At 44.7% G+C, this 6,841-nt stretch overlaps 1 pseudogene; it reads left to right on the top strand.

Moving 5' to 3' along the window:
• Window positions 1–2,471: 2,471 nt before the first annotated feature.
• Window positions 2,472–3,768, top strand: LOC143669011 (neugrin-like; annotated as a pseudogene).
• Window positions 3,769–6,841: the final 3,073 nt, after the last annotated feature.

Raw genomic sequence — 6,841 nt, 5'->3', positions numbered from 1 at the left:
CTGAATTCTGATTTTTCTCTTGATGTTAGAAAGTGAAAATCTGTGCCCTGATTTTCTGTGACTTCCTGCTTGGCTTCTGGTTCTTTATAGCTTAAGAATTTGGCAAACGCCTCCAGGAGAAAATGCAGCGTATCTAATTTTCATCGCTGCACTTCCCTTCTCTCGGGCTCTGAATCCTCAGATCCTGGCTACTCTGCCCAACCCGCCCATCTCTCCTCTCCTTATTTGGGCTGCAGCCTATGGGATGTTATCCCACAGTGGATTCAAAGTTTCTGGTTCCAGGCCCCAAACTGGGACTTTCCCAAGGTGAAAGGCGGCGCTCAGGAAATGAGCTCGGCTCCTGTGGTCCCTTCTCTTTTCTCCTCTTTTCTCTTCTGGATACTGATCCACAAATCCTGGTCACCTCAGTCAATCTCCAGCGTCTTCAATTAGAGTTTTTGGTTGTTATTTGTTTTGCTTTATTCTTTTGTTGGTTTGTTTATATATTTTATCTGGCTTCTCTCTTTGTTCTTTGCAGAATAATTGGTTTGGTGCAAGCTGCTCCATCTTAGCCAGAAGTAAAAGTCTGACACATGCTTTGGAAAATAACACTCAACATGTCTTTGCCTATTTCTTCATCAATTACCTGAAGGAAATATTAGTTCCTTGCTTTAATCTTCCTATGCTATTTATAGAGCAGTCAAGTAAATTTATTATGGGTTGGGCTAACACCAGAAAAAATGGGAGGAAATTGTTACCTTGAGATAAGTGTTAGGAATACTGAGATTTGGGGGGAATAATAGCCCGATAATAGCCCCAAATCAGCGTCCATGAGTGGTTGGTGCAGGCACCAGCAGCTCTCATTATAAAGACTGAATGTTAGCTCTAATCTTATTTCAATAGACTAGGGTTTTTTCAACTTCCCTTGGGGGAATATATTTCATCAAGAGAGTTGGTATTTAATCTGGATGTGTTTGAGTTCTGATTTGCACCTAGTCTAGCACCCAAAAATCCTGTCATCTATTTTTCGTCTTTGGTGTTTTGAATTCCTACATTTCCCTTCAGCCTTTATCAATGCCAATTAGCAGTAGTTAAATTTCCTGATGTGGAGTTGTGTAATGTTTTATTTTTGTTGTCCAGATTCCTCTTCCCTGAGACGGACATGGTGCTAGTCAACTGTACTTTGTGGAGTGTTGCACACTTTTGCCCAAAGTTGTGGACAGAAATTTGCTTCTTCTTCCTCACAATTCTATGCCTGTTTATTAAGTGGAAACTGAGGTTCCTGGGTCAGAAACCTGGGAGCCAGACCCCCGATGGGCCGCTTCTTCTCTGTTTTCAATGAGCCCAAGATGTAACCTACTCTCTCACAAGCTGTTGCTTTTACGTTTGGGAACATCAGCAGGTACATCATCCATGATTCTTCTGAGCCTGTCAACATGAGTCCACATTCTTTTCTCATCTACAACAGCTGAAGAGTGAGTACACCATATAGTTATACAGTGATGAGTAGCAATGAATGAAATGACCTGAGGTTGTCTCCTTGGCAAAACAGCACAGCTCCTGCTGATGTTGGATGGAACTGAAACCTGAGTCAGTTTCTCCCAGCTGTGGTTACTCCCGGGGCAGCTGAAGCAACAGGCGCTTATTATCAATGCTTAGCTACATCCACCCAGCATTGGAGTAAGTCACAAGGAAATTCCAAAAACGTGGCACCTGCACAGCAAACCGGGGTGTGGTAGGGAAACATAGGAAAACATCTCGCAGACCCTGAGGCACTTCCAGGGCCCAGCGCAGGGGGTGGGAGACAGCCTGCCCATTAGTTCAGAGGCTTGATAGGCTAACTTACAACCTTCAGTTTGAATGTCTAAACAGCCAACCCAGTAGCTCATTTACAATCCTTAATTTACATGTTTACAAACCAATCATGATATACCAATATCTCAAACCCCACCTCCCTTAGTTTGATCTAATAAAAACCCATGTGCCAAACAGCCCTGCGTGCCCTTCCCTTGACCATGCCCATGCCCATCCTTCAAGTACATACTTTATTTCTCTTCAATAAAATTTTGTCACTTGCTTTTATATGCTTATCTCATCCTTGAATTCCTTCTTGCAATGAGTTGTCAAGTGTGGAAAGGGCTCCAGCGAGAGGCGAGCTCTGGCAACATCTTTCTTGGTGAGCCAGTCAGGAGCTTTACAGGATAAGCAAAAACCCCTCGCTATCCTGACTGGAGAAAGCCAAGCCTTTGCGAGCCATTTTATCTTGAAATGAGCAAGCAAGACCTCTTAATTTCCATCCACTCACAGAGCTACTCTCAAGACTGGCAACTTACTTTTCCTCTCTGGGTCCTTCCAGCTATCCTGGAGCTGGCTGTAACCCCTTGACCTTGGGATTTGGCAAGCACTCCCGCTAGGGAGCTCTAACACTTGGGGAGCTTAAAAGGAGCCTGTGCTGCCAGGTTTGGGGCTGCAGGAGGGTTGTTTTTGTCATCATGGCAGTTACTCTGATCCTCTCACTGAGCAGATATGTCCACACTGCTGTCACCCACTTAGGTTTAAGACCCAGGGGATGGCAAGAAAAGGGCTTATTGGCTGTGAGCTGAACCCCAGTTCTGATTGGGAGCCAGAGGAGCAGGAGCTTCAGGAGGTGAGGATGTACTTCCTTCCCAGACCCTCAGCCTGGAACGGGCCTCATGCCCTGGACCCAAGTCCATGACCCTTGATTCCAGGCATCCTGCTGCCTAATCTTCAGCAGCCTTCATTTCTTCTCACCCATTGTCAGGGGCTCAAGGGCCCCTGGTACCTGAGTACCAGATACCTCAGGTCCCTTCATTAGTGATGACCTCGGGTCCCTTCATTAGTGACGTATTTTATTACCTGTTAAGAGTCCAGCATGCTCATGGGCCATTATTGTTCTTGGTGTCAGGTTTCTGGGGGTGGTGTGCAAGCAAGTACTGAGCTTGCAGATATGACCTGGTGACCATTTCTAACAAGGGAAAGGCTGAGTGCTCTGGCTTTAGCCTGAGGCTCTTCAACCACCCACCCTGTTTTCACGCATGGCCTCTGCCATAAGTTCTCATCCTTAGTGCCCTGAAATGACAGAAGAAAACAATCTGGTTCCAGAAAATTTGAAGGCAAATGGGGGTGCCTGATGGCCTGCTCAGAATTCTGATGTGGGAAGTGATAAAGCAGATCCAATCTTTACATCAGGCATTTGAAGAGTCCTGGTCATTTCTCAGATTGGCTGAAGGCTTTAATGTCAACACTAAAGGGTTTAAAAGGCAAGTTTTACCCATGTTGGAGCAGAAACCGAAGCAGGATCTGAAAGTCCTTAAGAATGCTGGGCCCACCCCTTCACTCCATTAGATCCAGGCCTCTGAGGCCACCTTGAAACCACGGTCTGCAGGCTACTCTGCATCTGTTCTGATGCCAGGGGGTAAAGCCTCATCCAAAGGCCAGAGTCATAGCATCGCCCTGAGAATTATAGAGTTGAACAATTGCAGGGAAAATACACCAAGGAGACAGAAGGGACAGGAAAACGAATCCAGGGCCTAGAGAACAAGAGCCTTGTGCCTGTAGCTGCAGCCCTAGGTCACGCCAGGAGCTGCAGAAGTTCTCCACCGGCAATTATGAAGGTACTGGAGGGACTGGAAATGATGGCGTGCCAAGTGATGAGAAACCAGAGGAAATGAAGGCAAGTGAGTCAGGTGACCAGAACTTTAGCAGTAAAGCAGCCGGAAAGGGCAACAATTCTTTGACAGTGATGGGAACGTCCTACACAGACTTTGAGCTAAGGCCTAATGTGGAGTTGCCATATGAAACATGGGGCTGCCTGTTACGAAATTCAGATGATCTTCCCACCATAGAACTAAAAAGGAACAAGCTATTTTCCACTGCAATACTGTCTGGCCACAGTATTGCCTGGAGGACAGCCAACCTTGGCCCATGAATGGAACAGTCAGCCATACCCCTATCTTACAATTAGTTCTATCTTGTAAAAAAGAGGGAAAGTGGCAAGAAATTCCATATGTACAGCCTTGCATGGCCTTATATCAGGACAAACCCATGAAGGGCTCTTGCAAATTCTGTTATACTCAGGAGGGCCCTTCTCATGGAAAGACAGATATTTTAGATGACCCTATTTTCAGTAGCCCTCCCCACTACGATGCTCTACCAGAAATGAAGTGCCTCCAGATGCCCCTAGAGTGGAGACCCAGCCCCTCAGCACCCTCTTTGCCACCACCCTACCATAGCCCAGCAGGTCACACTTGCAGTGGGGCTTTATAGCCCCCCATGGAGACAAAAGGGAAAGACGACAGGACGGCATGTTTCCTGTTCAGGATTAGCAAAGGGAGATGCAGGAACCATCTGCATTCATGTTTCTTTTCCTGTGTCTGCTCTGGTACGGTGTATATAACAGGGAGGATCTCAGATCCCTCAAAATTTACGGAAGAATTTAAAAGCCTGGTATTAGCCTTTGAATTCACCTGGGGAGATGTGCAAGCCATTCTTTCCTCTTTTTGCACTCCAGAGGAGAAACATCAATTTTGGCTTGAAGCCCAGGGCCATGCAGACCAAGCTGTGGCCAGCAGCCTGTCCAATATGAGTAGGTACAGTAGTGGTTCTAAGTGTTGATTCAAACAGGAACTATCAGAGGGGCCAGGCAGACTTAGAAAAGCCAGGGCCACATGATGACATGTTAGGGGGAATGAAAAAGTATACCATCACAGAGTATAACTCAGGAGAAAGGAGGGCCTGGCTGTGTTCTAGGGGAAGTTAGTGGAAGAGATTTTGCTGGGTAGTTGTTTCATTGGCCCATCTGCCCCTGATGTTTGGAGAAGGCTGTAGGAGCTCTCTGTGGGCCCACAAACTCCCACTAATGACCTTCTAGGAACTGTGTTTTCCATCTTTAACAATCAGGAGAAGGCTGTAGTGGGGGAGAAGGCAATGAGAAAGTGAGCAGAAGAACAGAGAACAGACCAGCTTATTGCAGTTGCTGTTAAAGTTCTGTCCCCCAAATGTCATCCAAATGTTGGCTCCAAGCCTCAGGGCTTTGCTTCAACTGTGAATCAGAAGGTCACTGGCAGAGAGAGTGCCAGAAACCTCGAGATGATCATCAACCTCAAGCCCAGCAGGTCCCTGGCCCAAGTGCCACTAACATGAGCATTGGACCCAGGGACTGCACTGTCTCCTGTAGTGGTGGGGCCAGACAGCCCCCAGAGCTCTGCTCATGGCAAGTGAAGAAGACTGAGGGTGCATAAGTCTCTGCTGACTTCATGTCTGACCATCAGCCTAGAGGATCCTCAGGTGACACTTGGTATGGCAGGTGATATTATTTTTTTTTTTATTAATACTAGAGCCACTCTGTCCCAAACTGCTGCTCTAAGCCTACTTCCACTCAGACTTGCCTAGCTATGGAAGTTGATAGTAAAGCCAAAATTTAGGATCTTCACTATCCCTCTCCTTTGTAAGCTTGGAGACATTCTAGTGTCCCATCAATTTCTCATTGTCCCTGAATGTCCCACCCCCACCTTCCAGGGAGGGATCTTCTTTACTCCATGAAGGCCACCTTAAGACTAGTAAACCTCATTAGCGCTTACCCCCTTGTTTGCCCTGAGGCCCCTACTAAATAAAGTCCTCTTGGCACCCTTAAGGAAATCCTTAAACAAGCAGACTGGTCCAAATGGGATGAAGGCATTCCAGGGGAAGCCCACTGAGCAGCCCCAGACTGCATTCAAGTCAAGTCTGAAGTGACCTTTCCCCACTGACAGCAACATCCCTTCAAACAGGAAGGTGAAAAGCCTCCAGCCAATTAGTAAATATTCTTTAAAAACAAACACCTAATCCTGTGTCCTAATTCTAAGTCCAGGATTTTAAGGACAATTTTTGTATCCCTCTTCACTCTGACTCTCAATACCTAGTTGCTTTTAAATGGCAAAGACTTAAGGACAAAAGTCCTGTCCAGTTCACTTAGACAGTGCTGCCCCAAGGGTTTCAAAATAGTCCCCATATCTTTAAGAAGGCCTTAACAGCAGACCTCACAGACCGCCGACCACCTCAAAGCTCAATCTTGCAAGGCGTGAAATGTGTAAACTACATATTCCTAATAAATGTGAATCTAATTCACTTCTAATAAAAAAGTGAATTTTGTTTGTTGTAGTTGTTACTAATTGAGCAGATATAGAAAGTCACAGAATCATTAAGAAAATGAATTTTGTAGCCATCAGTGACAACAAACTATGGATGGATACAGAAAGTTGTAGAAGGTGTAAGAAGTGAATTTTGTGGTCCATTGCTTAATTCAAGCCCTAGATGGGTGCTCTAGTTTGCTAGCTGCTGGAATGTGATATACTAGAAATGGAACAACTTTTAAAAAGGGGAATTTATTAAGCTGTAAGCTTACAGTTCTAACTCTGTGCAATTGTCCAAATTAAAGCAAGTCAATAAAAATGTCCAAATTAAGGCACCAACAAGAGATTGCCTTCACTCAAGAAAGGCCAATGAAATTCAGGCTTTCTCTCTCTTAAAGAGAGAGGCCATATCTGAGCAACAGTTAAACTATTCTTAATGAAAGTTATAGGAAAGTTTTTCTTAACCATCTGAGTACTTTTTCTAAGGGATAAAAATTTTTTTATCAAATAACATACTTGTTGATGTTTATGTTGATCATATTGTCCTTTATTTCAGAAGACAAATCTCACTCTTAAAGGAAAACCATTGCATAGGATTTGTTCTCTTACCTTGTAAAAGTGGATGCTAAAATAATTTAACATATTAAATATTACAATTTCTGTCTTTCTGTTAAGCTAAATTTGCCATATATTTTTAAATTATATAAAATTCCTAAAGACTTAGCGATATT

The sequence above is a fragment of the Tamandua tetradactyla genome, chromosome 25, assembly GCF_023851605.1.
Source record: "Tamandua tetradactyla isolate mTamTet1 chromosome 25, mTamTet1.pri, whole genome shotgun sequence".
Lineage (NCBI taxonomy): Eukaryota > Metazoa > Chordata > Mammalia > Pilosa > Myrmecophagidae > Tamandua > Tamandua tetradactyla.
Note: the sequence above shows the minus strand (reverse complement) of the source record. Positions and strands in the feature narration are given on the sequence as shown.